Raw genomic sequence first — 21,267 nt, forward strand, 5'->3', positions numbered from 1 at the left:
GGTAGGGATAGGATACAGAGGAACCCAGACAAATTAGAGGATTGGGCCAAAAGAAATCTGATGAGGTTCAACAAAGACAAGTGCAGAGTCCTGCACTTAGGACGGAAGAATCCCATGCACTGCTACAGCCTGGGGACCGAGTGGCTAGGCAGCAGTTCTGCAGACAAGGACCTAGGGGTTACAGTGGACGAGAAGCTGGATATGAGTCAACAGTGTGTCCTTGTTGCCAGGAAGGCTTATGGCATTTTGGGCTGTATAAGTAGGAGCACTGCCAGCAGATCGAGGGACGTGATCATTCCCCTCTATTCGGCATTGGTGAGGCCTCATCTGGAGTACTGTGTCCAGTTTTGGGCCCCACACTACAAGAAGGATGTGGAAAAATTGGAAAGAGTCCAGTGGAGGGCAACAAAAATGATTAGGGCGCTGGAGCACATGACTTATGAGGAGAGGCTGAGGGAACTGGGGTTATTTAGTCTGCAGAAGAGAAGAATGAGTGGGGATTTGATAACAGCCTTCAACTACCTGAAAGGGGGGTTCCAAAGAGGATGGATCTAGACTGTTCTCAGTGGTACCAGATGACAGAACAAGGAATAATGGTCTCAAGTTACAGTGCGGGAGGTTTAGGTTGGATATTAGGAAAAACTTTTTCACTAGGAGGGTGGTGAAGCACTGGAATAGATTACCTAGTGAGGTGGTGGAATCTCCTTCCTTAGAGGTTTTTAAGGTCAGGCTTGACAAAGCCTTGGTTGGGATGATTTAGTAGGAGATTGGTCCTGCTTTGAGCAGGGGGTTGGACGAGATGACCTCCTGAGGTCCCTTCCAACCCTGGTATTCTATGAACATGGAGAAAACGGAAGCAAAACTTAACAGCAACATCTACTTCCTGAGCAAATGCAAGAGACAAAATGTCATCCCCAGAGGTCGCACTAGCTATAACCCTCTGACCACTACATATTACTCCCAATATGTTGAACAACTCTGCAGAAGGACTTCAGAAAAACAACGTACTGCACCTCATATACTCCGGAAGGGACTACTTCAGACAAGAAATCATCACATGCTCCCACTCACTGGAAGAAAAAGAAAAATAGCCAGACCTGAAGAAGAGCTCTGTGTAGCTTGAAAGGTTGTCTCTCTCACCAACAGAAGTTGGTCCAATAAAAGATATTACTGCACCCATCTTGTCGCTCTGATATCCCGACATCAACACTGCATACAAGTTAACTTGTGTACACCCAAAGTGCAATAGGGATAGTGTCATAAAGGTTTGTAATGTACGTCTCTTCTAGAGACTATGGTGATGGGGCACACTGAAAGTGCTTAAAGACATACATCTTTTGACAGCTCAATCTTGGAGAACATGAGTACATGAGCTGCCAATGTATTTCTACGTTAATATTAAAAACTTCCAGCACTGGAATTATGTTACAGCATCTTTGTGTGTATGGGGATCATTGACCAAACTGATCAGAGCCTTTGATCAGACTTCTGAGTTTGGTTGCAGATTCTCCAGAAGTTCTACATTTCCCTCCCTTTTCTGTCCCACACCCACACTGTACAGAGCATCCATTAGCAAAGGTACAGGCAGAGCAGAGGTTCAGAGGGAGAAGGAGGTTTCTGGAAGAGTGCTTGTCTGGAATCTTAGGCATGCTCCTGTGGCCCAAAGATTCTGACTCATAGCTGAGAGAAGCAGAGGGTCTACCCAGCACACTAATCTGTCTCTATGAATCACTACACCCACTGGGGAAAAAGATCCCTAAAACATCACCCTTGCTTGCTGTAAATGATGGCAAGTGGGTAATGTATTGTACAAAGTACAGTTATTCAAGTGGATTTCTATTCTGCATAGGACAATACCCAGTCCCTATAATGTCTCAAATGTTACAGATGGCAGGAACTGGGTCTGATTCATTTAAACAGACAGCTGAGAGGCAGACAGTAGTACTGGAGAGATGCAAGAATACAAGGATTATTGTTGCTTCTAGATCTCTACTGGTTTGCACTCCTCTGGCTCCCTGGTTGATACAGCACTTAAAAATAGATCAGCTGAATCACTTGGTGTGAGTACATGGTCTCTCCTGCCTTTGTTAAACAAGCTTCTGGGCTAGCCACTCCCAGCTCAGAAAACATTCCAGCATCAGACATTGCCATGAGCCTTGCTGTATTAATGTGAGCAATTCAGTTAAATTTATAAATGTGATAATGACACCAATGCTACTCTTTTCCCTGGAATTAACAGCACATGAATAAACTGCCTGCAAATCCAACATTCTTGTAAGGGCTCAGAAAGTGTGACTTGGGCCAGATGCATTTGGGAATACCTTGAGATAGGACAACAGGGTGGAGAGGTGAGGGGGAGGGAAGTGAGAGAACACGCAGTTCAGATTTGCTATGGCAACTGGGGGAGCTCCAAGCTCTAGGAAACCACAGCTCTGGCTAAGTGAGTTTATCAGTTTTCTTTGCATGAAATTGTAAGCCAGCTGGGTCATGACTAGGGATGGGGCAGCTTCAAAGATTTAGAGTTCGTGTTCAGTTTGGATAAGCAGTTAAAAACTGGGATGCTTTACAGGATATCCAGACTTCTTAAGTGTGCATAGCTGGTCTGTAAATCTCAGGAAAACAGGCTTTCTCATGAAAGGTGTGGTAATTCTGCTTACAGGGCCAAATTCAGAGGTGACTTGTAGATCCACTAAATTAGGCCAGGCCTATACTAGGAAATTAGGTCGGTATAACTACGTTGCTCAAGGATGTGAAAAATCCAAAATCCACGTCCCTGATTGACGCAGTTAAATCGATTGAACCCCCGGTGTAGACAGTGATAGGTCTATGGGAGAATTCTCCCGTTGCCCTAGCTACCACCTGTGGGGGAGATGGATTACCTACGCCAATGGGAGAGTATCAGTGTGTAGGTATCAGTTTCACTGAAGCGCTGCAGTGGTGCACCTGCGGTAGTGCAGCTGCATTGCTGCACCGTTTTAAGTGTAAAGCCCTGAGACTCCCCAGTGCTTTGACTCCCCTTGGCCTCCTTCACCCACTCTAATGCTGCTTAAGGGACTCTAAGAGTTGTGGAATTGATATACCAAAGAGCATATGCTTGGGTACAGTGAAATTAAGAAGGTCTAAATTTGACTGTCAAAGTTAGTGTAGGAGAGTCTAGTTGACACCACCTGATACATCACCTCTGAATTTGGCCAAGTTTCAGCTGCAAATGATCCAAGAATGCCTTTCCTGGTGTATTTTGACACTTCAGATTTTAGTCCTGGAGTGAAACTAAAAAATATCGAGGGAAGGAGTTTAGTACAGTTTGGTTCTAAAAATGGGTGAAGGTTCATGATGAGGATGGTCTCTTATTCTATCCAACCTTGTTCACCCCTCCCTATAGGAAATGTGACATTGTGGCAGAAGATCCTCTCTTGAGCTTCTGACGGTGGGCGTTTGGACAGCTTGCACTGCAATCAGCTGTTTTTTTTTTTTTTCTGTAAAAGCAGCAGTTCCTGTCACCATTTTCAAACATAAGTTAGCAGCACAGCTCTATGAAGGAGACGTGCAGCATGGCTCATTCAGACGCTGCACGCTCACAGGTGATCTTTAGACCTGCACATTTTCCAGTGTAGCTGGCAGCTGCTCATGTTGTGCATACTTGGTTGACTAGCCAAAGAAGGAACTGGGTGGGCATTGATCCAGTTGAGGCAGTTTCGAGCAGCTGAGGCAAGAAGGAAAATTACCAGCTCTGACACCTGTTGCTCCCTGCACGGAGATGACCCAGAGCTGTTACACCAGTTGGCAGCCCCACCCCCTTGTAGGTAGCAGCGGCAGATCCCATTTTTGGCATACCAGGAAATCCTGGTTCTTGCTGTTGTCCAGTGGTTACGGCAGAGTTACATAACCTTTACTTGCAGTCCGTAATACTTGTGCAAAAAAGTTTACTCCCAATATAATGGAGCAGCATATAATAGTTCCCTTTACATGCTGTAGTGAGACCTAGTGTAAGAGGCCAGGAAAAATTAGTTTGCCTAGTAGATGTGGCATTTAGCTAAAAGTTAAACGAGTTGCAATGGAAATCTAGGGTGCTCTTTAAAAGTGGTTGGTTAATAGAGGGGAATGTCTCTTGGAGGTGGTTTCACTGCATTTGGGTATCTGTGTTAGTTATTAATAACGATTATTCATATAACACTGTAGCTCTTTGTCCTCTCAGAATACTTGAGAAGCCAATTCTATGTTTAGCCCTCACCAGTGTAGGCCTCCTGCTCTCTGAGGAGCAGTGAGGACCCAGGGTTCAGTGGCCTGCAGTGTTTGTCAGTAGTTTGTGAGGGCAGAATTCTATTTATCTGGTTCCGAGAACATTTGTCCCACTCTAGCTTGCCAAAAAGAATGCAATGCAGTGTAGCAGCCATCCAGAGTAATGGTAAATATTTGTTCCTTGTACAAATGGTTCTTGTATCACATGTTATTCTGTTGATGTAATTTTTCTGAAATGGAAAGGATTTGGGTTGTAGTCTGTTGTGTTCTAGGATGTCTTGTCTTTCACCAGGGTATGATGCTTGAGAGAGGTAGTTTTATTTGGGAGGAGTAGGAAGAATGCAAGCAAATACCACTGTGTCTAATGTGTCTAATGAATTAACCCCACTAGCTCCCCTTCCTTGTCCTACCTCCGAGTAGTTTGAACTAGAAGCAAAATTTGCAAATTCTCTCTCTTGGGAAATCTCCATCACTCACTTTCATTCTGTGCTTTAGTCGTTGTTTTTATAGCCACAACCTTGAGAGAAAGGACTTGGCTGTACTGATTTCCATATCCTGGTGTGTACCACTGGACTTCAGTACTGTGCCTTTTTCAAATCCACCTCCCCAAGTTTAAATCTCATTCTAGTTTTTGCTGTGTTTACATCTGCTGACTTCTCTGCTCCACTAAATCAGCTCAGCCACTGGGAGGACTAGAAGCATATGTGGTTCCTGTGGATCAGCTGGCAGGACGCAGAATCTCTGCCAGGATCCAGTCAGCATACAGTTTGGGAGATTAGGGGACAAGAGGCATCAAAGAAGTTTTAAAAATTATTACAGACTTCTAAAGATGAGGAGGATGATGATGATGAGGGAAGGCAGATGAGGAAGGGACATTGGAATGCAAAGGCAGACCAAAGAAAAGGGGGAAGGGAATGGGAAGAGGAGGTGTGAGAGAATAGAAGGGATGGAGAGCACCAGGTGACAAAAGTGACAAAAGCAAATTAGAGAATACTCGGGAGAGAAAGGGATGAGATAAATACGAACATTTAAAGATATGGGAGGCATTTATAAGGGGTTGGCTCACAGGAAAGCTGATGAGAAACTAGACTCTTTTTTTGTGGCCCCAGTTTAAAAAACTAGGGAATTTTTTAAGGGTTGTGAATTACTCAAGTGTTTGTGCTCTGGCTACTTCCTTTGTTCTCCTCTGTCTGAAGCAGGAGAACAGATCAAAGAGAGGTTGAGCTTTGTCTCTTCCCCACTGCTTCTCTGTTCTGTGCTCCCTCCTCCTTGTGGTTCTGGTGAGGAGAGAAGTGAGGGACAGAGGGACCATAAGCTCTCCCTCTTCCTTCTCTGGGAGCCAGAACAAGGGTTTTACACTGACTAGACTGGTTCAGTTACTCACCCATGATACAACAATGTCACCTGACAGTTATGACAAGCATTGGCTTTAAACAAAGGTTGGCATGAAACACAGGCTCACTATGTGAGGAGAGTGAAACAAGCCATAAAACAAATCATTTTATACCAGCGTAGGAATATGTCTTGAACAAACATTTTGTAGTTAAAAGAAAATACCTGGAAGGGAACATTTTGAGTGAGGACATGAAAAATGAGGCCATTTCAGGCATAAGTTCTCTGGGCACTGGGACATATGGGAAGCCCAACTCTCCTGGTGTATGGTCTAACTGCCCCAGTCATACAATGTGCGGGCACCAGTGGCTACTGTTAAATGGAAACAGGGTGCTCCTTTCCTCACTCATCTTTCCCCCTTTTCCATTCTTTATTTCCTCCTTGTATTTCCGGTCTACTGTAGGGTTTTATATTGTCACCCATCACCACGGTATCTGAGCACACTTCCCAAACTTCCCTTCACCTATTTACTCTGAAACGGTTCAGAGAGATTTTAAAATGATCTCCATATCCCCTCTCCTCTTTTGCCATCGCTTTTTCTTCAGAAGTGCACCTGGCACACCTATTTTCTCTGGCACAGTACTGATGAAGTGTTGTTTGTAACCCAGTGGATTTATAAATATGAGAGTGAGAGTCAGATTGACATGAATGGAGGACTGTCAAGCAATATTTCCAGCTGTGCACTACTCTGATGTTAAGTATGAGAGAAGCAAGTGATTTAAGATTCACGCCAGTGCCTTCAAAGAAAAATGATCTTGCATGCTTGGAAATATCAGGTTAATCCAACTCTGCAGTTGCTAAGAGGGGAAAAAAGTAAACAAAGAATAAGAGTAGGGGGCGTGATGTTTTTAACTGGCATAATCAAGAAGGACGCTTTGCCTTCTTGAGATAGAAAGATAGAAAATGGGGCTGGAAAAGATGCCCTGGGTCTTCTATTCTATCCCCTGGCATGAAGCAGGATTGCCCTTTGCACAAGCTCTTCAAGTTTTAAATAATCTATCCTTAAACATATAGGGCCTCAATCTCCTTGCTCAAAGGATAATTTCATTGGCTACGGGCCCAAGCTGTTAGGATTTGTTTCTAATGTTCAGTGTGTTCTTCCTTTATTTTGACTCAGTCCTGTAATGTGTTCAGCACCTCTGGTGAGGATCTTCAACTCCCAGGGGTGTCAATAGGAGCTGAGAGTATTCTACAGTTCTCCACTGATACTCAGCATATTGCGGTCATTTCAAGTTGTTAGCCCTTGTTAGGCTATTCTCAGCCACTGAAAATTCTACTGACTCTTTTTTCTAATCCCAGACCTCCCCCCCCCCCCCCCTTGCAGTTTTTCATCACATGACAACTTGCATTTGTATTCATAGATTTTTAAGGCCAGACAATCTATTCTGACCTCTTGACCGTAGATTTTCACTCTATAATTACTACAGTGGAGGGAATTATTCTTTTGTACGATGTAAGAGAACACTATCAAGCCCAAGCACTTGTGATTGAACAAGAGCATATCTTTTAGAAAGCCATTCATTCTTAGTTTATTTAAAGACTCTAAGTGATGATGAATTTACCAGTTCCTGATTAAATGGTCAGTTATCCATATGATTACTTGTCTGATTTTTGGTTTGAATTTTTTTTACTGTACCATCCAGTCATTAGATTTTATTTTGCCTTTGTCTGTTACATGAAAGAGTTCCACTACTATCGGATATCTTCTCCCTGTATAAGTACTTATTCACTGTGATAATGTGGCCTAAATCGAAAGGTACCGGGAAGCTGTACAGAGCATTCCAAATTAAAAGAAATGTGCTAACTTATTATCTACCAGCTGCTTATCTCAAGGCTGGAGAGATCCCTCTTTCTCTTTCACCAGTTTGGGGAGAAATAAAGTGAGGAGCATGGGAGGTGGGAGTGTGATGGGTATTGTAGGGGCCTAACCTCTCATTGCTGCTTTTCAATAGTTTTGGAGAGTAAACTTTCCAAGTTAGGGGAATTCACTTTGAAGATCTTGTTTAAAAGATTGCAACCCACTCCTGTCATGTTGTAGCATCAATAGAGTACACCTCTTCCGCTCAAGGGATTTGAACATGAGAAGGGAGAGTGATGACTGGCCAACCTAAGGAAACAAACAAACAGCCACAGCTCTGTTTCTGAGCGTTATGGTGCACATCTTGAGCACTTTACTGGGTTTTTAAAACAGTGATACAAAATATTATTATATATCAAACTGTGAATAAACAACAAAACCCAATTTGCAAAACCATCCAGGACTGCTAAACCACCTCTTTCCCTGCCCCTAAACATAAAGTCTCTCTAACAGTCCCATGTGCCAATCATATGTATATCTGTGTTTCCTTTGGATAAGAGAGAGATTCTTTCCCATATTTCAGTTTTGTCTTTAATCTAATGAAGCAGATGTTCATATGGAAACAAATTCTGCCATGTCAATATACCAGTCTTTTATATGTGGGAAACAAGAACTTGACCACCTTCAACAGATCAGCCTCAGAGCCTCTCGTCTTCTGAGTTTCTTTTCCAAATTCTGCTGCATGGCAGTGTATCGCTGTGCCATGAGGAAAACTTGAGTGACTTTCAGGTTTTCTTCTGGATCACAGTTCACTTTGAATAGACTTGGGCTGAACTAAAAACTATGCATCCAGACACCCCTGAGCTTTGGGGAAATTGAAATCCAAATAGAGATCCAAAGTTTGGCTTGGATTCCAGTGTAGTGGTCGTGTTGGGGGTCAGGGCCAAAGCAAAACTGTGCTCCACCAGCCCCAGCTGGTTTACGGTCTCTTGGGGACCATTACCAGCTGGGTTAAGTTACAGAAGTTCCTAGCCTATTCTAACCTATGTTGGGGTGAAGGCTGGTGCAGATATGCTATAAGAACCGGGGAGCCATAACTGGCTGCCTTATGGGCCCCTCCTCTCCTGCACAGAGCAGACTTTAGAAGGGAATCTGGGCCACAAATCTTAGAGTCTGAACATTAAATACATTCTTATAAGACTAATACCTATTTTGAGCAAAACTAACCTAGAGGTGCACTGATCTGGTCCCCAGGTATTAGTTTGTCAGTTCTTAGCTATGCCTGCAGTCTTGGCAAGAGCTGGCACCTGGCCTGCCAGTGTCACACTTTTCTGAAATGAGAAAAACATGACATGTTGCTGCAAAGAATCCCTTCCCGGTGTGGCAATGTTAAACATAAATCAAAGGTAAGGAGGGGTGGACCTCACCCACTCTGTATTTATTAGTTTGCTTTTCTAATGCTACACCAAGTGTGGCTACCCGCCAGGGAGCTCCACAGTGTGGTCTGCAGCTGTCCTCATCTGTGTTATGGAGATGCAGTCCGTGTAGACTACAGGTCACAGAATGGAAATGCAGCTAGGCCATTCAGCTCAAGATGGAGCATTGCACTCTGGGACCTTTGCAGACCGCACCTCCACAAGGTTGCGATACATTCTATTTTATGGAAATTAAAGGAAGGGCTTGGTCTTCTTCTTGGGAAGTTGCCAGTGCAGCTGTTGGTTGGACAAAGTCTGGATGCCCCTGCATTCTAGTGATGATGGAAGTATTATTTTTTCCAGTGCAGCATACTCTCACAGTGATGATCTAGAAAGAGCTTGGCTCCTGACAGGGTGCTGGCACAAATAGTTAATTTTGTCAGGGACCAGAACACTGGCAAGTTTTAAGGTTGTATCATATGGGAACAGTGGTGGAGAAAAGAAAAGTGAAACCAGATGTTTGTTTCTTACAGTTGCTTCATATTCATGTGAGGGGGGGAAAAAGACCATAAAAATGTCATAACCCTTGATCCCTGAAACTCAGAGTTACGCTCTGTGAAACCTTGTGCTATAAATCCCCACCTCTCTCTCTGTGGCTGCAGGTTCTGAAGGGACAGGACTGTTTGACACTTGGGGCATTTGCACGTGTGTGTGTGCATGTAACTTGGAGGAAAAAGTACTTTGAGAGTTAAAGCGGACATGCTATTTTTTTTTTATCAGATCTGCTGCATGTAGAATTTCTCCAGAGATGCATCCATGGAGAGTGCTGAGGGTGATTAGCACGTTTGGAAATTTGGTCTGAAAGGGCCTTGGGTCAGATGTAGTGAGTGACACAAGAGTAGAGTTGCCAGGAATATTTTCACTGCACAGCAGAGAGCCTGCACATTATATTCTGAATTCAGAAAGCAAAATAACTTTGAAGAATGTTGAGACAACAGATGGGGTGTGTGTATGTGTATGTGTGTGCATGCACGCATATCAAGCCAAACAGAAGTTTAAACAGAAAACATGTAAGCACAGGAAAAACCTTTTCCGTAATGCACAAGAACTACTATGTGATTCACTACAGAAAGTTGCCTATCTTGCTCAGAAATAGGTCCTCTTGTAGATAGATAATGCTGTGAATCAGATGAGATGCACAGGGAGGACAGCCCATAATCTGATCAGAAATATATCAACTCTCCGGTTGGCTTTTGTAATGGGTCTGAGCCACCAAGTTTGGTCCTGGATCTGAATTTTCTTCCAAGTTCAAGAGTAACCAGATCCATCTCCCTAGCTATAATATGTCTGTGTTTTGACTGCTGATGTGTAAGCCTTTTAGGGCAAGCATGTTAGTAGAAAGTGCAGTGTATAGTTACACTACTACTGCTATGAAACAGTACTTAGAATGAGTACAAAATGAGTTAAGAAGGACAGTTTAGTGGGTATGGCATTGGGCTGGGGTTCAGGAGACTGGGGTGCAATTCCTGGCTCAGACATAGACTTCCTGTGTGACCTTGGACAAGTCACATAGTCTCCTTGTGCCTTGGTTCCCCATTTATGAAATGGGTATGATACCTCCCAATGTCACAGCGGTGTCATGAAGATAAAATCCATTAATGATTATGAGGTGCTCAGTTATTACAGTGATGAGGGCCATATAAGTACCTAGTTAGACTTGGTATTGAAAGATAATTTTTACATACATCCTAAATTGTTAATATCACTGGAAATGGGCTATAACTCACACAGAACGTTTAAAACGTTCAGTGAGGTTTGGGGAAAGAGGGTGGAAGGTGGAATTTTAGACAATACTGGGGACTCGAGGAAAGAGGCATGCTCTAGTAGAACTGGCTGTTTGTTTTACATTGGTGCTCCTGCATCTGTCTCTACTCCAGGAGAGTAGTTTGAAGCCATTAGTAAAGAATGGCCATTAGACTTTTATTAGTTTTCTTCCTGGGGTTTTTATTAAAGAGTCTTTTCCTCTCCTCTCCCTTATTGGTTTTGGTTTAGGACTGCGCAGTAGAACCCCTTCAGGATTCAAAAATATTCATGCTGCAATGCAAGTGTTGGGGGATGAGAGAGTTTGCTGTGGCAACCTGATTAGCTGGGGTGAAACGGTGGTGGGAAAGAGAGCGAGAGAGCACAATGTTCTTTTCTTTTTATGGAAAGTGATATATTACTGTAGACCACAGTAATCCAAGGTCTGCTCTTTGCTACTTAGTGATTTGCAGACAGCCCCCATTTGTGCTGTACTGACCATGTGTGCAGCTGTGCTGGACAGAGGATTGTCAATTAATCTTGATTTGTGCTACGGGATTACATTATATGAGAAGAAATTTATCATCAGATTGAGTTTCAATGTATGTAGATGAACATGTGTGGGGAAAGTACAGAAACGTGCTATTGCATACAATGCACTAGCTCTTATTGAAACTTAAACTGTTGTGTTATATTTGCATAAACAAAGCCCCTTTCTTCTTGAGCCCTGGTCCAGGTTTGTAAAGTTGTAATAATTATCACTTTATACAAAAATTTTCCTCTGCAAAGTACTTTGCAAGTACAGTATTGACCAGTCCATTCTCACAATAGTATTATACCCATTTTAGAGGTGGGTAAAATTAGGGTTGTCTTTAATTATTTGTATTTATTATTTTTATTGTTTATATTACAGCTGAAAATGTGTTGGGCACTGTACAAACCCAGAGATGGGCAAAGTCCCTGCCCCAAAGAGCTTACAATCTGTATAGACAAGACAGGCGGACCAATGGAGAAACAGATAAGCAAAATATTGGAGGTGAAGGTAGGTACACATCTTATTTAGTTTGATTTATTTTTTACTTCCTCCATCTACCCTTGATCAATATTGTCAACTCGAAGCTTTCAAAAATCGTGAGATTGTCTAAAAAATCACAATATTTTAAAAAATAATAAATTTGGGGGTTCTTTTTATTTGTCTTCTGATATTTAAATCTCTTAGGTTTATGGTTTCAAGCATTTCTGTGATCATGAGGGACACAAACTTACTTTTAAAAAATATGAAAACTAATGTTGCATCAGATGATAGTGTTCTTGTGTTGTGACTTGCAACAAATAGTGACCGCTGTAGTGCAGATGATGTACGACACGAAGTGGAGATGGGCGGGTCATGTAGTCAGCAGGCAAGACAATAGGTGGACAACCCGCATCAGTGACTGGTTCCCCGGAGACCACAAGCAACCGCTGGGCAGACCGAAAACATGCTGGGTTGATTCCATGACAAAACTCTGACCAGAAATGAAAAGAACATACTCTCAATAAAACGGAATGGTGTGGCGTTGACTTGCGTTCGTGGAGGGATGGATGAGGATAAGCTGGATAAAGATTGTTGCATAATCACAAGACCCCAGGATCTGGAGCTTTAAAAAACCCACCAAAGAGCGTAGGACTCACAAGAGTTGGCAATGCTCCTTCCCTTCCTCTTCTCCTCTATCAAGGTGTTCAAATCATCTTGCTCTATCGTAATTGTTCCAATAGGCTGCCCTTCACTCTGCTCTTTTTCATCCTGCCCACTCCACAGCACAGATTTCTGGCTCTCTATGAGAGCCAGGGAGAGTACAGCCTGCCAGATGGCATCCATGTTAAGGAAAGTGTTGTCAGCAGGGATTCTCTGGAGCGTGGGGTTCTGCCTGGCCTCACTTGCCCTCCTGCATTCACTGGCAGCTCCAAAGATGCAACCCCTCTATCCCTTATGTAGTAGGAAGTTGGGGGAATGTGGGGGATCTTCCCTCCACCAGGATTACTTGTGGGAGAGCAAAGATCTGTTCCTGCCCCTGTCAGTTCAGGGAAAACATTCAAACTTGAGTGCCTACAGTTCAGCATCTCCATCTGTATTCAAGCACCTAACATAAGTGGTCTGATTTTTCCAGAGGAGCTGAGCACCCATAATTCCCAGTGACTTCTATCCCAGCCCTTTCCATTTCCCAGATATCAGTGCAGGGCCTGAAGGGTAATCGAAAGAGTAGGGGCCTTTTCTACCTCCTCAAGCCTGGGAGTAGTCAGGGGCAGTGGAGGGCTAGTTCATCTTCCTTCTTAGCAATGGACCATCTTCACCACAGACTTAGCAGGAGCAAGGGGGGGTAGCAGCACATTTTTCTCCCCCCCATCCCCAGGTTTCAGATCAGCACCGGTTCTGCTCCTCCTCTTCTCCAGCTCTCTGTGCCTCCCTTTCAGCTCTCCCTGGTGAGCTGCACTGGCCAGAGGAGCAGCTGCGAGTGGGAGCAGAGGCAGGGGAGGACAGTGACAAGACACGGCTGCTAGCTGCTGCTGAGCAACTGTGAGAGTGGCCCCTGGCGACCAGTGGCTGAGCTGGCTGGGCATGGATAGAAGGGCACTCTACTTCCTTTTGGAGGGTCATGGTGCTGCTGCTTCAGTGTGTGCTTGGTGGGAGCCACCTTTTGCAAACACACCAAACCTCTGACATAGAGAACATCTATGGAAAATCTAGTCTGAGGCAATATTGGATTTGAAATTTTAAACTAATCATTATGACTTCGCATTTTAACGCTGCCAGAAAAGCTCTAGGTGTCTCTCCCTGTACAGATAAAGACAAGGACTCTGATTCTGGGGTTTCCTGAATCCCCTGTACACCAACTCTGCTCGCATATACTGCCTGTAAAGCCCGTGCATGTCTCCCTTGGAAAAGGAAGAGTCTGTAGTAATGTAAAGCTGATGGAACAGCCCTATGTCACCCACCCTTGCATCCCTGATGTAGGAGCATGTGGGTTGGGGTCTAGGACAGGTTGTGTTGTGGGGAGGAATGAAGGTGTGTGGCCAGAGTGAACTACATTCTGGCTGGTCTGAGATTTTGCGAGAGACCATAGTCGGTTACTGCAGATGAGCATAAATTAGAGCAGCCCCTGGGACTGTTCTAAATTATGCTGAAAACAGTTCCCATCCCAGAATCCAGGAGATGCAAATGTGGCACAAAGGGTGACCCCTTCACCCCGTTTGAGAATTCCAGGGCCCAAAACCATGAATATTGGGTTTAGCATGGTGAGTGAGGTGGGTGGGGAACAAGGCGGGTGGAGAGGTGTAAAGGAGGAAGGAGAGCAGTGACGTTTGTGAGTAATTGCATAATCTTACTGAGGCTATATGTGGCATGATGAGACGAAAACAATGTGTTTATTTTTCAGATAAATGGAGATGATGAACAGGTTATAACTGGCTACATTCTTGTACAGGAGCTCTTAAATTCTGTCATCAATTTCTATAGCACCCTATTACATTTCTATACAGCCCTGTTGATTTTTCCTAATTCAACTTGATAGGACTTTTAAACAAGCGTGAGGTTGCTATGGCACAATAATTTTGACTTTCCTTACTCTTGCACATTTAAGCATTTCAACTCTACTGTTGCACTAAGACCGTTATTTTGCATGTAAAATGCATTGGAAATTAAGCTTCCAGGACCGTCTCTTACACTTCCTTACCCCATTGTTACCAAGGTACCATGACTGTGGGCGCTCAGTGGCAGTTTTTCTAGTTTATTCATGAGATCTGCCATTGTGGCCTCTGGCAGGCCAGTCACCAAACAGTTTTCGTGGTCACCACATGACCAGCGACTGGTATTTCTAATGACCAAGTTGTTTATCACATAGCCCATGGCACAGACTGCAGAGAAGACCACCTCTGCCTTCAGGAGCTGGTCAGGTTGCCGTCGTTGTAAGTAACATGGCTGCCCTGAGAACAGGAGCGGTGGAGGCAAAAAAACCTAACTAATTTCAAGATGGATCTTTTAACTTCATGAATGGGATTATATGGTGGGGTTGACTGTGAGAGCAGGGCCCTGGTCTCAGTGATGCAGGAGGTCCCTCTCGGTAGCTGTGTCCTGTGTTCCTATGAGGAGAATGTATGTTCACAAGAGTTTAACTTGTGGTGTCTCATTCAAAAAATGTGCCCTACGTGCAGCGAGGGCTAAATTCTCATGATATGCAGAAGGGAATGTAAAGTAGATATCAGAGTGAGCTTTCTCCAGATGCATGCACAATAACGGGCCTACGTTCTAGCCAGTAATGGTATGTCTATATTGCAATTAGACACCTGCAGCTGGCCCGTGCCAGCTGACTTGGGCTCGGAGGGCTAGGGCTCCCGGGCTGTTTAATTGTGGTGTCGTCGTTTGGGCTCAGGCTGCAGCCGAAGCTCTGGGGGTCTCCTACCTCACAGGGTCCTAGCGTCCAGGCCAAGCCCAAATGTCTATACGGCAATTAAACAGCCCCTTAGCCTGAGCCCTGCAAGCTTGAGTCAGTTGGCATGGGCCAGCCACGGGTTTTTAATTGCAATGTAGACATACCTTCCATGGCAAAAATCCACTGACCTGTAGAGGGTGGGACAGGAACATCTGTAGTTTAATTATTCCACCTTCCTGAGGCGGAGGGCTTGGTGTCAGAACAAGCAGTCCTTCTGTCCAGCACAGTTGTGTGCTGCAGGGTTCATGGGAGATCTTTTCCATTCTTCACTGGCCTGTCACCAATCTGTGCCCTAAACTGGTGGGGGTCCCCTTCCATTTGTTCTGCCATTTCACCGGGTAGACTTGTGGTGTGGAGAGGTACAGACATTCCTGGCACACAGTGTGTTGCTTTACTCTGTTTTGTAGTAAGTGACGCATTATCAGTAAGAGGTATGTCGATGGTTATATCAGGCCAGGGTTTTTTTTTGTTTGTGGAAGAAGCTGGCCTGTGAGCTAGCCACACCTACTTTATTCTTGGTCGCACTCGCACTGTGTGGCCAGAACCATGGAACACATCTGGTATTCTATGGCTCACTAGTGTCCCAGTACTTGATTGGAACAGCATGTGGTCCCTGTCTGACATCCACCAGTGTTCCTGTTAAGTTGTGTGCAGTTTGTTCCTGGCTCAGTGTGTGAGCAGCCTCTGGATTTAACCCATAGTCTAAGAGATTTTTCTGGGTGTGTCTGTTACTTGAAATCATTTATATCACATTATGCTACAAATCTCTGACCTGTGCTCCAAAAGTTCTGTAAAATGTTGGCAATGTGATTGGGCAAATATGCTGTTTCTAGTGAGTTGAACAAAATCATTGCTTACTCACTAATCCCAGTTTATTTCTACACTGTGTATCCTACGTACGTAACATGAGACACTTGGGATTGCATGTCAGTGGATGAAAAGAGATGGAATAAAGGAACAACCCATCACATTGACATTCAGAATCCTGGCTCCTATCAACAGTCCTATCCAACTGAGGAAGAAACAGCATTAATCTGCATTTGTTTTATGGGAAAATGCAATTGTTTACTTATTTGGCAGTCTAATAATACAGGACTCAGAGCATGACACACCTCTTTAGCAGCCAAGCTGTCAGTGTCAGAACTGTATTGCGTAAAGCAATGAAGATTATATCCAGGAGGTGCAATCAGGTTTCATTGCTTCTTGTAAAACAAAGTTTCAGCCACAAATGTCCCAGTTAATGCCTGCCAGGGTATTTCTTTCTATTTTCATTACCTGAGGCTGAGAGGGAGCTATGGAGTGAATATTTCACTGAGGACATCCATTCAGCCATTAAGCCAGCAGTGTTCACCAGCGATCTAATTCTCCCTTATATCTCAAGGAGCTGGGGAAGGGTGGTGGCTGGCTTATCTAAAGATACAACATCACGTGTTAGGAATAAAAATGCTGTAATGTCGTATCACTGTACTCTCTGTGAGTAGGTGCTTAACTAAGAATGGCTTTTCTAGTGGGAGACTGTTCTTTCCTTTTTTTTAGGTTACCTTAGCTCTTCCTCAGCCCTTATGTTTTTGCTTATTGGGATGTCCTGTAATCTGAAAGAAAAACTCTGTTAATATGTGTGCTAGGTGCATGCTGCCCTCTAACGGCCAGTTGTGTCTATGAGCCACGTAACAGTGTATTGTTTATATGCGCAATGAAAAATCCATCTAGCCTAGGGTTTTCAGACCTTTTCATGGTGTGGACCACAACTTTACAGATAGAGTACTTAGGAACCACCTTCCCTCCCATTTATGCTACTAAGGACCTCTTTCTTTCCCCCCTCACAACAGCACATACCTCCCCTCCCATTGACTATCACATAACAACCTACCATATGGTAACTGCTTGTTTTTCCTATTAGGAAAATTTAATGTGTTTTTAGCTGACTTTTAATGCAGTTTAGAAGCTGGAAAAAAGGAGCCAAGCCAGCACCTTGAGACTAATCAGCTCTCAGCAGACCACGAGAGATCCATGGACCACAGTCTGAGAATCACTGGGCTAGCCAATGTTTTGGAGAGAATTCAGACAGACCTATTTGTGAAACTCTTTCTTTAGTGTGATAACTAACTTACACAGAAACAACTTCTTCCGGTTTACTACCAGACATGTAATAATGTCTGTGCAGTTCTCAGAAAGCTATCAGTGCCCTGTCTGACTTGTAGATTTAGAGAGATTACACTTCTCACCAAGCAGAAGAGTTCTTCTGCTGTTATCTTGGTGTAAGGTACAATGTGTTACCCTCTTCAGAACACACTTCCCCAAACAAACAATGCCTGTGGAAAGCTTCATCAACATTGTAAAGTTTTCTGTTTTCTCAACAAATAGGAAAAGGTTTTAAGAAAGCATGGCGGTATCCCGACTGCATAACAGAAAAAAGAAAGATACCAGAAAGACATCTGCAGAGTTAATGATTGGTAGACTATGAAGAACACTGCTGGACTTAGTCCGCTCCTCTTTGATGAAGAATTCAGTATCCCTCTGTGGAACAAAGTTCGTGAGTGACAGAGAAAACAGAGCACTAATTCTGGTTAAGGAGACAAACGGTTTGTCTGAAAGTTGTGGACCAGAGAGTACTTGGAGTGGAGCAAAATTCTGGGGGTCTGATTCTAATTTAATTCACATCAGTCTAACTCCTTTAACTTAATTATGCTGCTTTTTATTTTTGTATCCCAATATGAAATCAGAATCAGTATGTGTATTGGGTCCTATTCCTGCCTCTGCCACAGGCCTGCTGGGTGACCTGGGTAAGTCACATCCCCTCTGTGTGCATCAGTTTCCACACCTGTAAGATGGAGATCATGATACTGACCTCCTTTGTAAAGCCCTTTGAGAACTGCTGGTGAAAAGCACTGTATAAGAGCTAGGTGATGTTATTTAATTATATATTTATTAGGGCTGTCAAGCAATTAAAAAAATTAATCGCGCAATTAATTGCATTGTTAATAATAGAATACCATTTATTTTAAATATTTTTGGATGTTTTCTCCATTTCAAATATATTGATTTCAATTACAACACAGAATACAAAGTATACAGTGCTCACTTAATATTTATTTTTGATTACAAGTATTTGCACTGTAAAATAACAAAAGAAATAGTATTTTTCAATTCACCTAATACAAGTACTGTAATGCAATCTCTTTATCATGAAAGTTGAACTTACAAATGTAGAATTATGTACCAAAAACTGTATTCAAAAATAAAACAATGTAAAATTTTAGAGCCTTCAAGTCCACTCAGTCCTACTTTTTGTTCAGCCAATCACTCAGACAAACAAGTTTGTTTACATTTGCAGGAGATAATGCTGCCCACTTCTTGTTTACAATGTCACCTGAAAGTGAGAATAGGCGTTCTCATGGCACTGTTGTAGCTGGCGTCACAAGAAATTTTCTGTGCCAGATGCGCTAAAGATTCATATGTCCCTTCATGCTTCAACCGCCATTCCAGAGGACATGTTCATGCTGATGATGGGTTCTGCTCAATAATGATCCAAAGCAGTGCAGACTGACACATGTTCATTTTCATTATCTGAGTCAGATGCCACCAGCAGAAGGTTGATTTTTCTTTTTTGGTGGTTCGGGTTCTGTAGTTTCCGCATCAGAGTGTTACTCTTTTAAGACTTCTCAAAGCATGCTCCACACCTCATCCCTCTCAGATTTTGGAAGACACTTCAGATTCTTAAAGCTTGGGTAGAGTGCTGTAGCTATCTTTAGAAATCTCACATTGGTACCTTATTTGCATTTTGTCAAATCTGCAGTGAAAGTGTTCTTAAAATGAACTACATGTGCTAGGTCATCATCTGAGATTGCTATAACATGAAATATTATGGCAGAATGTGGGTAAAACAGAGCAGGGGACATACAATTTTTCACACTCCTGAGCAACGTAGCTGGGTCAGCCTAACTTTTTAATGTAGACTAAGCCTGAGGGATGTAAGGTAACCCCTGCTATAAGTCTGGCCTAAACCAATAGGAGTGTCCACGAAAAGTTTTACAACACTTTATCTGAATCCGTTTAAAATCATATCCTTAGTTTAGTTCAGTGTGTGTAGATCAGACCCAAGACTTTGTTTATATTAGAAAGTTTCACGGGTTTGGCAAAAGGAATGATTAAAACCGATTTAGTTAAACCAATACAAACATCTTTTTGGACATTTATTTAGGGTTGGCTTAAGTTGATTAGGACCAGGTCTGAGATAAACAAAAGTAGATCACTTTTAAACTGAAATGAGTGCGTCCACCCAGGGGTTTGCACCGCTTTAACTAAACCAGTTTAAAGTAAAATGGTGCAGTTAGTCTGCAGACAAGGCTTTACACTGGCACAAGCACATTGACTTCAATGGAATTGCAATGGAATGATGTCAATGAGGGCAGAATTTGTCCCAAGGCTCCATATTCAGACTCCCTCATGTAGGTTTCTGAGGATGGACATATAAATCAAAGTTTATTTTTGTCTGACATAACCTCTTACCCCTTCCTCTCTCCCCCCCAGTTCAGAACAATGAGTAGCCAGTGAAGTACTGAATGATTGCTGATATCATCCTATTTTTGATCTGGTCGTACACTTAAAGTTACGTCAGCATAGCTACAGTGCTCAGGGGTGAAACCTACTGGAACTCGGGGAGGTGAGTTTCTACATTGATGGAAAAATCCCTTGCGTCACTGTAGGAAGCGTTTATTCTACATGTGCTGCTGTAATGCCTGTACTGTAGATATGGGCTGAGAGACATTGGGCCTGATTTTGTGGGCTCAATTTTGTGGGCCTTACTCAGGCAACACTCCATTGAAATCAGTGGGCATTTTGTCTGAGGGAAGTCTACAAAGTTTGGCACTTAGTGACTAAAAACTGAAATCGCAGGGGGGAGTTTCTCTTTATTTTTCTTAAAGCAAATAAATAAATAAACACGCAAATCAGGGACTATGTGCCAAGCATAACAGGCTTAGCTCAGTCAGGACACACCAGTGTGAAGTTTGTTCAGTTGTGCCAACAAGAGTCTCATGGCCGTAATTAGCTGCATACGAACAGCGTGTGGGACAGCCTACTGGCCTTTCCTACTCTGGATAGCACAGTTCAGCGCTGAGTGGAAGAGGGGGGAGATGGGGAGATTTCCTTGCTGCTGTTCAGCTGTTTGGCTAGGAGAAGAGCTGTTTTCTACTTGGGCTTGCCTTGGCTGAACAGCCCCTCCTGCCGCAGTATCAAGTTACATGCTATTATGCAGTACTATCCTGTTTTACAAACAATGGAAAGAGGAACCTAAATCATGTAATAGAAAGACTATAATTAAGAGGGAAAAGTGCTTATTTTGCCCCACCACCAATTCAGATGAGCTGACCTAGCAAATCACTTGGCTTATCCTTAAAGAGGAAAACACTTGAACTAGACTAAACTTTGGCTGTCTCACTGTGTTGGGCCAAGACAGCCTTCTGTGATTTGAATGTTACTGTCGAGCTCAGATCTCAGACAGTTAATTCTCTGCACAACAGGGATATGATTTATACCTCAAATATTACAGGTGCGCCCATGGTGTAAGATTCTCATCCAGATTTCAAACACCCCCAAGTTCAGAGGTTTTCAGATCTGGGGTGCTGCTTCACACCCATCTCTGGCAAATGGTGGGCTTGGGGATGAGAAGTAGCAATGTAGGAATGTTGCTAATCTTTCTCTGTTTGCTATCATTGCTGGTGCTAACTCTAGGACCAGTGTGTGTAAGCATTAAAAGCTTTTCCATGCTTGGCTCTACCCACCCAGCTCCCTTTTCTTGCTCTGTTGTGCCTCCGTGTGGCTACTGAATATTTAACAAAGAGAGCTTTTCTTCCAATTGTTAGATATTTGAATTAAACAGGAATTAAAAAACAAAAGGCCTGATACTCCTTTACCTTGTATCACTTTTGCACTGGTGCAATTCCATGGTTTTCAGTTTCAGAGTAGCAGCCGTGTTAGTCTGTATCCGCAAAAAGAAAAGGAGTACTTGTAGCACCTTAGAGACTAACAAATTTATTAGAGCATAAGCTTTCGTGAGCTACAGCTCACTTCATCGGATGCATACAGTGGAAAATATAGTGGGGAGATTTTATATACATAGAGAACATGAAACAATGGGTGTTACCATACAGACTGT

General features: G+C 43.2%; 1 long non-coding RNA gene across 2 annotated transcripts in view; it reads left to right on the plus strand.

The window, feature by feature from the left end:
* The window catches only part of LOC141981518 (uncharacterized), a 63,810-nt gene extending 45,983 nt beyond the window's left edge, over positions 1 to 17,827 (plus strand). Inside the window, exons 1-3 of one of the 2 annotated variants that reach the window (XR_012637810.1) lie at positions 3,514 to 3,581; positions 11,558 to 11,686; positions 17,475 to 17,827. This is a non-coding gene — a long non-coding RNA (uncharacterized LOC141981518). Of the gene's footprint in view, positions 1 to 3,513; positions 3,582 to 11,557; positions 11,687 to 17,474 lie in introns of those variants that run through there. The other variant, XR_012637809.1, reaches the window with a different exon arrangement.
* The last annotated feature ends 3,440 nt before the right edge of the window (positions 17,828 to 21,267 follow it).

The sequence above is a fragment of the Natator depressus genome, chromosome 2 (genome assembly GCF_965152275.1).
Source record: "Natator depressus isolate rNatDep1 chromosome 2, rNatDep2.hap1, whole genome shotgun sequence".
NCBI classification, from domain to species: domain Eukaryota; kingdom Metazoa; phylum Chordata; order Testudines; family Cheloniidae; genus Natator; species Natator depressus.